This window comes from Macrosteles quadrilineatus, unplaced genomic scaffold (assembly GCF_028750875.1).
Source record: "Macrosteles quadrilineatus isolate MER2022 unplaced genomic scaffold, UCM_ALF_1.0 Scaffold_4__1_contigs__length_99947679, whole genome shotgun sequence".
Lineage (NCBI taxonomy): Eukaryota > Metazoa > Arthropoda > Insecta > Hemiptera > Cicadellidae > Macrosteles > Macrosteles quadrilineatus.
Genome location: NW_026542597.1, coordinates 54,239,961 through 54,253,221, shown reverse-complemented (window position 1 = coordinate 54,253,221; position 13,261 = coordinate 54,239,961). Strand labels below are relative to the sequence as shown.

The 13,261-nt window shown below is 34.6% G+C and overlaps 1 protein-coding gene across 6 annotated transcripts in view; it reads right to left on the bottom strand.

The window, feature by feature from the left end:
* LOC128992753 (protein CutA homolog) overlaps window positions 1–13,261 on the bottom strand; it is a 41,811-nt gene that overhangs the window by 11,062 nt on the left and 17,488 nt on the right. Inside the window, exon 3 of one of the 6 annotated variants that reach the window (XR_008490734.1) lies at window positions 110–155. The exons of the other annotated variants lie outside the window; for them this stretch is intronic. The gene's annotated coding sequence lies outside the window, so the exon portion shown is untranslated. The remainder of the gene's footprint in view (window positions 1–109; window positions 156–13,261) is intronic. 6 annotated transcript variants of the gene reach the window in all.

Sequence of the window (13,261 nt, the reverse complement as noted above, 5' to 3'; positions counted from 1 at the left end):
AATTGTTATACTGTAATCAGTCACTGGCAAGGCAGTATGTTTCTTACAAAGTAAAAAAAAATTGATATTTTAGAACAGTGTTACATAGAGAATACGAAAGAATGCATACCAGGAGCAATTCAGAATCCTCTTCTATTTTACCTTCTCATTTGTATCTGTAAATAATATGTCATTATAACATGAAACAGGATTGAGATAATCATTATTCTAATTTATTTTTTTTGCCACACTACACTGTTATAATAGACTTTTCACACAAGGATTTAGTCCAGAAAACAGCTGTTTGCCAACTGCTTAATCAAATAGGATTTCATTATGTACTATCTTTGAAGTCTATGGTACTACCAAGGCAACACTAAATAAACAGGCTGTAATTCTCCATCATAGGCGACGGCAATGGCGTAATGTTTGCCATTTGTGATTAGCTGCTTGTTTTAATCTTTTCTTAGAAAACAAAAATATAACTAAAAAATCAAACTATTGATGCCGTCGCCTATGGTGACGCCACTGACGTCATACCAGAGGAGCATTACGGCACGGCCTGTTTATTTAATGTTGCCTTGGTACTAATGAATAGAAATGAATTTTGCCGGACACCAGCTGACTAAAATGAACTTTTGCCATTGAAAACCTAATTATGATTTTTTTTAAACATAAATAATTATCAACTTAACAATACCCCCGCCGCAGCAAACCTGCCGTCTAAGCGAATTTCCATTTGGCTGAATTGATTTTCAATCGATCTATTTAAATAACATTAGGTTTAACGAGTACCTAGGTTTGCTGCTACAAGGAAACTAATAAAGTGTGTGTTTTAAGTATTGCTTAGTAGAAAATGAATATATTTGCCAAGTTTGATCAAAAGATATACCTTTTCTCCGTAACCAATAACCGTACAAAAACACTTTGATATACTGAATTGTTTGTTTTTTTAAGCTCTTTAAGAAGGTTTAGAGAAAAATTGGGAAATTTTGTGTTTTGAGGGTCAAAAGTGAGAAAAACCAATTTTTACCCCATAAAACCCCCCATAAAACCCTGTTCCCATGGTCCGATCATGCTGGATCGCGAACTCATTTAAGTTTATCCCGCCTTACACCTTCAAACCAAATTTCATCAAAATCGGATAAAAATTACTCAAGTTATCGTGTTCACGGACACATATATATATAAATCTATATATATACTTTTGTGCCCACCCGGTTTGGCAGTCAGTGCGCTGGTAATTTACTCGGTGTGGCAGTCACCCGCCCGAAAGCCAGTCAGCTCTCCCATAAGCCAGTCAGGTATGGCTTCCCGTGCACTTTATACGTATGAAAACAGCAAACCGGTGCTGCTGCCTGTGTCGATAAGCGTAACTGCAATACCAATGCGGAGACTGTCTCATCGTGTGTTCTATCGTGGAGTAGTGTAGCCAGTACGGCACCCTACCCTACTTTGTAGCGGTAAAACCCAGCGGTCTGTAACCTTCGTTTACTCCTTGTTACTATTTGTGTTGGGATAGTGATTAACTACGTGTTAATGTTTAAACATGTTCATACTCCAAATAAATATGATGCACCTCTAATAAGGATCGTCGAATATTAATTAATTATAATTGGTTGAATCTTGATCCTACCCGTTCATCATCTCATATTTTAAGTTATTTTGATTTTTTTTACCTTCAGTTGAAATTTTAGTCAACTTCTCCTTTATACAATATTTTTTATCCTAGTATTTACAGTGTTTCCACGGACCGGGAACTATACGGATTTTCTTTATATCGAGAAATATACGTGAATCTTGTCCGAGATACTGGAACTGTTTTTTACGCAATTGCGTAACGCGAAGGAGTAACTATTACATATGACAACGATATTATTCTATCTGATAAGAATAACCATGAAACTACACTCGAAAGATAAAATATTTTTATAATAATTTCAATTTTACAAACAAACTATTACAGGAATTATATTTTGGGACGGATGAATGATAAGGAAGCAACAAAAAGTGGTCACGAGTGCAAATACGGGGGGGAGGGGGGTACAATATAACGAACGCCAGAAACGATTATTTGTTTACTTTTCAGATTCCTTATCAAATCTCTCTCTCTCTCTCTCTCTCTCGCTCTCTCTCGCTCTCTAACAATGTACAGATTGTGGACTTTACGATTTAAGTTTTCCTGCAATTATTTCAGTTCAATCCCATACCTATCCTTATGGTTTCCTATCTATTATTTTTCAAAATAAATAGTAAAGCAGGTTAAACTATTTTTTATTTTATTTTCTTGAAACCAAACACTCTTTACCATCCCGTATTCTGCAGAGTCAAATGTTTAACACTGTGTTTATAAAAATTGAATGGCCACACAATTGTGTGTTTTATTTTTTTTTTTAATAGTAACTGGGATATTTATATATGCCAATAAGTGCTGCAAGCTGTAATAAATGCTGCTGATTAATATCAAAATAAGTTATAATTTATTTTGTATAATACATCGGTCATTGAATACAAACCATAATGGGTTTTCTATTTGTAACTTTAACTTGCAAATACAGTAGAACCTCGCTTAACTGGAGTCGCATCATCATGATGCCTATATATTATATAACCTCACAAATCCCAAGAAAATGTTTTATTAACTGTGTTTTTCAGTCTAATATTTCGATATGAACGATATATTTAACTATTTACGGTAATTTTTATGTGCAGTAGGTTCCCAATTATTGAAATATTACAGATCATTTAACAAAAATAAGATGGAAGGAAAACGGAGAAATATCGATCAGTATCGTCAAGGTCAACCTATACGCTCGCACCTACACACTGACAATCTTGCACTGACACTGACATACTGACAATCGTCTGCTTCTGTCTGCTGTCACAACACTACAATATTTTGTGGTTGGGTCGTTGGGTGATTAGTAACCATGACAACTTGTGGATGTAGAGAAACCAAAGAAAGAATAGAACAAAGAGAAATAATAAGAGGTGTCATTTTTATCTTTATCTTATTTTTATCATTGTTATTATTACCAGAAAGACTTAAGTACAGTACTATGATTTTATGGTGTTTTATGAGTTATTTAATATTTTTATCCCCATACTTCTGTTCTGAAACATCATGTAGTAGTAGCCTAGGATGACTACGGTATCAGTAGTCTTCTAGTCTACATTTTCATTTTGTTTTGTTCTTTACGTGATTTATTGCTGTACAGTAAGCAAGTTTTGTTTTGTTTGAGTAAGCATTCGGTGTAGTTTTTATTAGTAAACCAAGGTTAATGACTTCACATATCACGGTTGCGCAATACCTATTGTATTTTGACTATGTAAAATGCAAATTTATAATCACGTTAACGTCCATTTATATAGTGTCCCGGAACGGCATTGTTCCTGAGTAAGAAACATATAAATATCATATTTAAATTATCCAGAAGACCTTATTTACTCACACGGGGAAAAAAGTTTTAGGCCTAAATCATTTGAAACCTGTACATTATATATTTTTGGTCGAGTTTTCGACCACTGGACGACCACTAGTTAAAGTTAATTGTATTACAACAATCTTTATAGTAAGCAATATAAGCTTGAATCGGACTTATCTGCCTTCAGCTAATCCATCATATGATAGTACGTTAGAGAGTATGCCCATGCTGAAGTTTTACTTATACTTGAAGAATGACTTAATTTAGTACCAAGAAATAAATCACACCCCTTACATACACTGTGCTGTTTTAATGCTGTGTAGTTGATTGCTACTGTATTAACCTGTGATCGCATATTAATTCATTCATTAAGAACGTATTAAAAAAATACTACTTTTATTTTTTTTAATTTCTATGATTTATTTACAATAACAGAAATGTGTAAGATTAAAATAAAGTAATGTGTTGCATTGTCCATTTAAAGTTACATCATAGTAAATTGAAATTCCACTGAAACTTAAACAATAAAAGCCGAAATTAGTTATAAAGAAAACACGAGTTTCCTTTATATTGCTTTTACAATCGAAATATACATACTGAGCCACGGCTCGGTCCCCCGGTACTTTTCATTTTAAATATTCAAATAAAGTCGATTATTTTTAATGTTTTATGAAACGTGACATAGCAAATTTCCACGGAACTTTTTTTGTCGGCTACTACTTTATTTTATTTTTTGGTCAGGTTAGTTTAAAAACAGTGGATTCTGTATACAAAAAGTGAAATGTTCTAAATCATATTTTTTTTATTTTTGGCTTATGTACGTAGTTTAAATTGTACGAGAGGGGCTTCCCACCGTGCCGGATTGCGCCGTGCGGGCATATTTTGATCCAGTGGCGGGTGTTTGGTGTTTTGAATAAGAATACTGAATTGCTCGTTTTAAGATCGTATCATTACAAATCCTATCATTTTAAGATTTGCTTACACATACGAGAAATGCATTTTCCATTTTTACATTTCTCAGGTACAAATTTTATGAAATAACGTACATTATTGCGTTGTTTGACAAGTAGCTGGGGACCGAGCTTTGTTCGGGAAACTTTACACTTTGAGAGTATTCCTTGGTCAATGTAATGCTATCCCAAAAATAATAATTTGCGGTATTTTTTTTCTTGACATTTAACTTCTATTCAAATAATAATATCATAGTTTACTGAAATGATGAGATAGAAGAGTTTTTAAAAATTTGTTTGGTTCCCCTAAATGGCCGAAACTATAGAAATTACCCAGTATTTTTCACGCTGAATTCAAAGAAGGCTATTAGTAGTATGAAAATCTTCCCACCTTCCTTCCTTTGAAGTATTAGTCACTGCAAGAACTTGGACTCGCTCCAAAACCAGAACCGAAACGTTTAATTTACCCTCAATTTTTAAAATGTAATAAGTTACAATTTTCTGGAAACTCAGGACACTTTCTGACTGAAAATAATTACGGTTGATCCTTGTTGGTGAGTACCAAAAAGGAACCTTAGGTATAAACATGGTTGTATATCCAAGTTTGGTTGTCCTTGATATTGCACTATTTCATTGACACTGACAAATTAGGGCTAGGCTGCACTATAAGTTAATTGGGAGTTTATTTGATATCTAGTCCTAAGCTTATAGCCATCTTAAGGCAAATATAACCAAAACCTAACCACAGACATATAAATATAAGTGATATAAATATAAACACTCATCCTCTGTAGGCCTAAAGCTACCTATCTATATTTTTTTGGGTTAGGATTAGTACTTTTTTGAGAGAGTGTCATTATGTACTGAGCACACTTAGATGATATAGGGTATCAGTGATTTATGAAATTATTTATTTATAAAAAGCAACCTAACGGAGTTACCTTAATGATGCACCCAGTATTTAATACAAAAATTAAAGCTTATGCCTATGTATATTAGTTTTAAAACAGAGTAGAATAAGGCACCTATAATCTAGATTAGGCATTGATTAGTGTTTATAAACTAAACATGGATGAACCACTAAGTCAAGCTACTAATCCAGTTGTTCAGGCTAGGCTAAACTGAACTCTAAAAGCATCCATCTCAAAACGGCCACAACTTAAGAACAGATCCTAGAATTTGATTTATTTTAAACTTTATTTTTCTGAAATAGATAGCTAAACTGTCCAGTGCAATCATCCCACACTGCAAATAGCAACACTCAAACTTAGTTAGGTAAGCTAGTGGTAGGTTACAACTAATTATTATCGCTGTGACCGATTCAGTGTAACATCTGACATCAGTCAGAATCAGACGACATTATTGACAACGACACTCCTCGTGTCGTTTCTTTAATTTACGGTATAATATAGTATAAAACATCTACCATATCCATAACAATGTTCTACCACTGCACCTAAACAGTAGAAAAAAGCAAATTACCAAATTCAAATCACCAAGATTCGCACAATATGACAAATTATTTATAAATTAAAAACAGTATATCTTCTGTGCCAGTAGTTAATGCGTGATTGAACTTCAAACAAACAAACAAACACACAAACTTTCACATTTATAATATTAGTAAGATAAGATGTATTAATTAAATATTAATTACTAGCTGTGTGCCCGTTCTACGCACGGGGATCCTCTAGTGGTCAGTTGAAACCTTCCTTAATAAAGAAAAACTATTGGTTTGCATATTTTCAGATATGCTAGCCAAACTATTATATACAAACAAATACAGTATCTGACAGTTTCAAGTAAAAAAAAATGCGTAATAGATCTATGAGGGGTACACTTCCATATCTGTTGGCACAAACAACTAAATTAGTAATATTGATTATTCGATTGTTTAATTCCATATATCGTTTGGTTAGTTAGGTTAGGTTAACCTTACCTAACTAACCAAACGATATATAGTTAAAATACTATACCTCAACCTCGCCATTAAACATTCAGGTTGGAAATTTCACTATCAAAGGTGCTCTTGGCCTGTCCGTACGGAACACTGAGTTATATGCGCTACCAACTTATGAATAATTGTTTAAGCCTACGAACCCAAGAGATGGATAATTGGTCTATTGGACGTATGGTCCAGCGAGCAGCACATAGCGTTGAGAAGACACATTAGAAATACGATTTGAGCATAATCCGTAAACCTCTGTTACAATCACCCACTGCAGTTGTCTCTAAACACTTTACACAACCACCATTGAAGTGCCGTCAACGAGTTGAAACCTTATATGTAAGCTATTGGTAACGCTTATGTAAAAAATGTAAGTTTCCCAGGCATATAGAACACTGAGTCAAAGTCTTTTCCCAGGTTATAAACCCAAAACTCGATAGAAATTCTATACACAAAGAAGCTCTATTTTCATTTACGGTTACCCTACACATTATTGCACTTGCGATTAATTACATCCGTTATGTAAGGAAAAACGGTTTTAATCCAACTTGGTTTGGATTTGCTTTTGAAACTTGATCTGAAATGATTGCGGTATTTGTAAACAATATTCAATTTAAACATATCAGTGACAGCTAGAGAAAAATAATCTTGATCCGAACAGCTGTTCGCTATTTCATATGATGATTATGTGATTAACATTGTGAGAAAACTTGACAAAAATCGCACAAAATTGGGTTTTAAACGTCCGTAAGTTTTTTTTACAAAGTAGCGAGGCCATATTTTAATAGCTAAAGACACTTTCGCCAATCCAGTGAATACATTAAAATGATTCGAGGATCTTGATAGGTACTCTCGTTTTCAGGAGAAGGCCGCGTAAAATGGCCTTTGGACCGTGACAGACGGAAGATAGACAACAACGGAATTGAGATAATAATTGATGATTCAGATAATAACGGAATTGAGATGAAACTTTTTTCGGATTCTTGAATGTTTAAAACGTAAAAATAATCTAAAAGTTGATGATTCTGAGCAATGTACAGACAAAACTCTAATTTTATTTATATAGATTAGTACCTGTGGTGATTTTTATTAGAAATTTATTGAAGTAAATAAACAGCAAAGTTAAAAACCATCTGACCAGTGTTTTTATTTAAAAAGTACGTAGGCCTATTTGATTGGCTTTGTTTTCTGAACTAAAATATCTATTTCCTGATCTATTTTTAGTTCCTGTTTTCGAAACATAATTTGGCAAAACAATTATTTATTCATTAAACAGCTTGATCGAAAAATAATTTCTAAACATTGGAGGACAATTAAAAAACTTTTGAATTCTAATAAACCTAGCTGCCGTACCTGTGTTTTACATCGGAGAGGATTTTGAAGAGAAAAAGTTTGATACACGTCACATATTTCAAATCCCACTCCAAACACGTCATGTTAATACGTTTACTTCCTTAAATTAAGAATGTCACAATCTCCAATTAACAGGCCCGTAGCAAAAGTTAAAAGTTTCACAAATCGAATCGTTTCTGTTATTTTACACTACACACCTACCTTCTTCAAGTGATGAAAACCATAAAGATAAAATTAGAAAAAACTAGACTTTTTAATACCGCACTTCTATTTTCAACAACTCATATAAAACTATTATGACAACAACAAAACAAAACCATATGACAATTTAAATTAGCCAAAAGTAAATATGCATCATATCAACAGACTAGGAAATATAACATCCTCCCACCGAGTAGTATTACTACTCAAACATGAACCTTTTTGGAACTTAGATTTTTCGTCCAGCTTGTGAGACGTGCTCCCACCGTGGCGGTTAATAATTCCAACCTTGGAATCGTGGTTTTCTTCAGAGGAGCAACTCTTGATTTTGCAGATAATAATTGGACTCTTACTTCATCTTCAATTTCAACTTTCAAGTAAATAACTGTAGCATACGCATCTTTACTTGCGTCGCAAAATGTATGAATACTACAACCATTTGAATCCATAGTCATTTTACCTATCCATCGGGGTATTTTCACTTTTTCAAGAGCGCTTAACTCATTATACCACAGTATGAATCGTTTACTGATGTCTGAACTTACTTCAGTGTCCCAGTCAATTTTCAAGTCCCACATACTTTGCAGAAGAAGTTTAGGAAACAAAGTAACAGGGCAAAGGATACCAATTGGATCAAAGATCTTGTGAGATATGGATAAAATGTCTCTCTTTGTGATTCGAGACACGTCCAAATCTTTAATACAGTTCATCAGGTTAAAAAACAGAACGTCCTCAATATAGTTCCATTGAACTCCCAAAACATTAGTGACGAACTTGGTATCTCCTTCTTCAATGACGCTCGTGGCGTGCCATCCTCTTAAATCAAACTTAGCGGCAGCCATAACTTGTTTTGATTCTTCAACAAAGTGTTTTAGTTCCTCATAAGTATCTACACTGGTCGAAACATTGTCCACGTAAAAACTTTTACTCAGCTTCTTTACCACATTATCATCATACTCCTGAGAAGTCATAGATTTTTGAAGATGCAGATCAATTACTGCCCCTAGAAGAAATGGACTACATTTCACTCCAAAAACAACTCTTTTATGGCGGTAAACAATACTTCGGCTTCTTTCATTGATGTTAAACCATAAAAACCGAAGAAAATCTCTATCTTGTACATTTAACGATATCTGTAAGAAGGCTTTTGCTATATCAGCAATAACTCCAAACTTCCCTTCCCTAAAACGCATCATAACAGAAGGAATCAGTTCAATTAAATTTGGTCCATTTTCAATACAGTCGTTCAATGAGGGTGAAAACTTGGTCTTTGCTGATGCATCAAACACTGGACGAATTCGTGTGATAATACTACTCTCCTTCACTACAGGTCTATGTGGCAGGTAGTGAAAGTTGTTGTTCAAATCGTCAGAAGGTACAGCTTCAATGATGCCATCACTTAACCACTGTTTAAAAACTGAGTCATAGTCTTCGGTTAAATTGTTACCATCCAATTTCTTTACAACTGTTGATAACCTCTTTTCGGATAACTCTCTGTTACTAGGCAAAGGAGGATGACAATCAACCCAGGGCAAACTTACTTCATATCGACCTTCTTCATTTATAGTGGTAGTTTTTATAAAATGCTTTTTAACTGCCAAAGCCTTTTGCTCTTTGGAAACTGATTCACTTGTATCAGTAATGCCTATAGTGTCTAATCTCCACAGTTCAGATATGTCAGCATCATTAATAAACATTGATGTTACAACAGTGGAGAGTGTAGTTGAACCTGTACTACCACTAATTATAGCCTTACCCATCAGTGTCCATCCCAGAAGAGTTTCCATAGCCACTAGTCCAGATTTCAGTTGAATCATATTTCCCGTGAATAGTTTACCCGCTATATCCGCTCCAATCAAAATACCAATTGGTAGCTCGGTCTCATGTATGTCAGTCAGAGAAACATTTTTCTCTATAAGTTCCTGTATCCAGGGACCTTTGGTAACAGGTGAAATTTCCCCACATATGGTAGTTTGACTCAATACCTCAAAGTTGCAGTTGTAACTGTAATCTTGACTGGTTAGAAACACACGATGTCTGTTATGAATTACTTCACCAGATTTGACATTACCAAAAAGAGAGTGTATGATTGTTTCTTCTCCTAAGCTTTCGTAATTCATTTTTTCAGCCAAGTCCTTTAAAATGTAAGAACGCTGTGAACCAGAATCAAAAAGAATGCGAACAGTCTCAAATTGATTACTACCTGGGGTTCTTAATCTTGCCCTTACTGTTTGCAGAAACACTTTCACTCTGCTACTTGATTTATTGGCCAAAGCGGTATCTTCCACTACTGTAATTTCTTTAGATATCTCATCAACACATTTGCTTACACACTCATTCACTACTTCTTTGGAATGAATACTAGGACACATTATAGGATAATGTTTCCTTTTACAATTAGAACATGACAAATGAGCTCTACAATCCTTAATACGGTGACCAGGCTGCAAGCAAAGGAAACAGCATTTCTTTTCCTTTAAAGTGGACACCTTATCAGACAATGGCAATTTCTGAGCAGCAAAACAGTTACTACTCTTATGATTCTTATCACAAAAGACACACTTTGTATAAGAGTTTTGAGTTTTACCAGAAGACATGAGGCATGAAGCTGTTGGTATGTCTATCTTACCTGGTTGAGTTTGAGATGACCTTTTAAAAGATTTCTCCTTCCCCGAGCTACTTATCCCAAAACCTGCCATGGCTAGACCGATTCTCTGTTCCCCTTCAACTTCAGACAACATAAACTTCATTAAATTGTTGAGTCTTTCCTGAGGGTCTGTACCTACTTTCAAAGGGCTTCTTTGCCACGCCCTTAAGAGATCTTCAGGCATACAACTTTCAACTAACGGGTATAACATGGAGGAACATTTATCTGTTGTAACTCCCAAGGTATCTAATGCACGCATATGAGACTCAAGTTTGTCATATAAACTTTGTAAGTTCATTGTGTTCTTGCCTCCTAGAGCATTTTGTAAAACAATTTTCAAGAGTTCCCTGACATAAACCTCTACCAATAGGTCATCTTTACCAAATCTGGCTTTCAAACATTCAATTGCTTTTGGATAGTTTGCACCAGTCGGAGGAAAACTCTGAACTACATCAAAAGCTCTTGATCCGGTAACTATGGATTGCAATAAATATTGAAACTTATCCTCTGAATCAATGTCTGAGTCACTATGAATTTTGCTAAACTGACTCCAGAAAGGTAGCCAATTGATCAATTCTCCATCAAACTTTTTGATCTCTATTTTAGGGAGCTTAAATTTCTTCTTACTAGCATTGTTACAGCAAGATCCAGAATGCGCACTAACTACATTGTTACTTTGTTGTAGTAAATTCTGGACTCTTAATTTTACAGCTTCAAACAAAGCTAAATATTCTCCAGCTAAGATTGTTTCAGCTAACAGCTCATCTTCAGAAACATTATCATTATTCAATAACAAATCAAAGATCTGAGAATTCAAAACCTGGAGTTCATCAACCTTTATCTCCAAAAGCTTTAGAGTGGTTTGAATTTCAATTTTGTCTGTGGTTTCATTTTCAACTAAACTGTTTAGTTTGTTCAATGTTTTAGAAAAATAAGCCCTATATACTGTTCTATTTTTCTTTAGATTTTCCATCATAGAGATAGGTGAAAAACAAGTCCTGTCACGGTCGCCAAATGTTATTTTACACTACACACCTACCTTCTTCAAGTGATGAAAACCATAAAGATAAAATTAGAAAAAACTAGACTTTTTAATACCGCACTTCTATTTTCAACAACTCATATAAAACTATTATGACAACAACAAAACAAAACCATATGACAATTTAAATTAGTCAAAAGTAAATATGCATCATATCAACAGACTAGGAAATATAACAGTTTCTACCTTTTGGACCGCAAAATCAAAGAACTTTATTGACAGCATTTAAAGCTGACTTCGTTAAACATTCTGTTACTACATTCTTCAAAAATGTAAACATTGTGAAACTTTGGAATCCCATGGGGCGTAACTCAAAGAAAACACGTTAAATGTAATCGGTATATTTGTTAACCAGGTACAGGGATACCTCTTGAATTGATATAGATAATAAATCGAAAAATAAAGAAATATAAGTTGATTGATTATTGGCTCTTACAAAAGGGTAAACAATCAAGGAACATGATTTAATTAAGTAACCACACATCACTTATATCTTCATTCTTTCTTGTAAAAATCGCTTTGATTGTGGCTATATAAAATAGGGAAGTAATATTTCACTGTACAACGAGCTCAAAAAGCTCGAGAACCAGCAATAAGATGGAAATAACCGGCAGAACCTTTAACCATCCACTGGCTCGCTAGTCGCTACCCCAGGTCGGTCGGTAGCCGGGTAGCCCATCAATGGAACCCGTTAGGCTCGCCCCTACCTCTCGCCACAAAAGAGACAAATATTTTGCCTTGTTCCACACGCCTTTGATTGTTTGAGGCGGGAAAACTATTTGTGTGCTACGGCCCGCGCAACACAGGATATTGTTTTCGTATTAGTTGGCCTTTTTCCAAGATGACCGTGACCGTTAACTTATTTTATGGACTCCCTTGGAGAATAATTCAAAACTACAAAGAACATTTCTAATCCCACAGTATACTAGCTATTTAAATTATAAACACTTTGGTGTTTGAAAAATATTTTTGGACGATAAATTTTGCAGCTTTTTGAAATCATCCAAGATGGCCGCTTGCCTCCAAGGACTCAACAATAGGCCTAATTGTGCGACTATAAAGCAATAACTTCCCACCTTACGCTTGCGAATTAGTACGGTACATATTTGTATCCACAGTTGCCAGGACGACTATTAAGACGACCAAAGATTACATTGACATTTAGGTATTTAATCTGTAGAATAGTAATTGTTAAGTAATCTGGAAGACAACTAATTAAAATGAAGTGCGAAAGATCGGTTATGAGAGTGCTCAATGCCTGAAGCATAATCCATTTGTTTGAGGTGCGGATTTTCAAGCTTGTAGAACAAATAAATATCACAAAGTAGAAGGGCAGGGGTGAAAGTGACTGAAGTGACGGGATACCCGGGTGGATTTTCAGTGACTGGATTCCAGTGGTATGCGGTAAAATATATAGTGACTGACTTAGCAGCACAAATTTTACGTGACTGGCTTTCCCATGCAAATGCGGTGGTGACTGCATTAGCATAGCATTTTTTACGTAATTATATTTTAGTATTTTTAAGAAAAAAAGAGATATATACGTTCAGATATGTCTAGGCTTAAGATATTTACCAACATATATTATATATATATCATAGTCTTGAAATATATTGGGGGGTGCAACTGACTGACTTCCAGTGTATATTTTATGTGACTGGCTTCCCGGGCGCGGCCGTGTATATATATCTATATATATATATATACATATATACA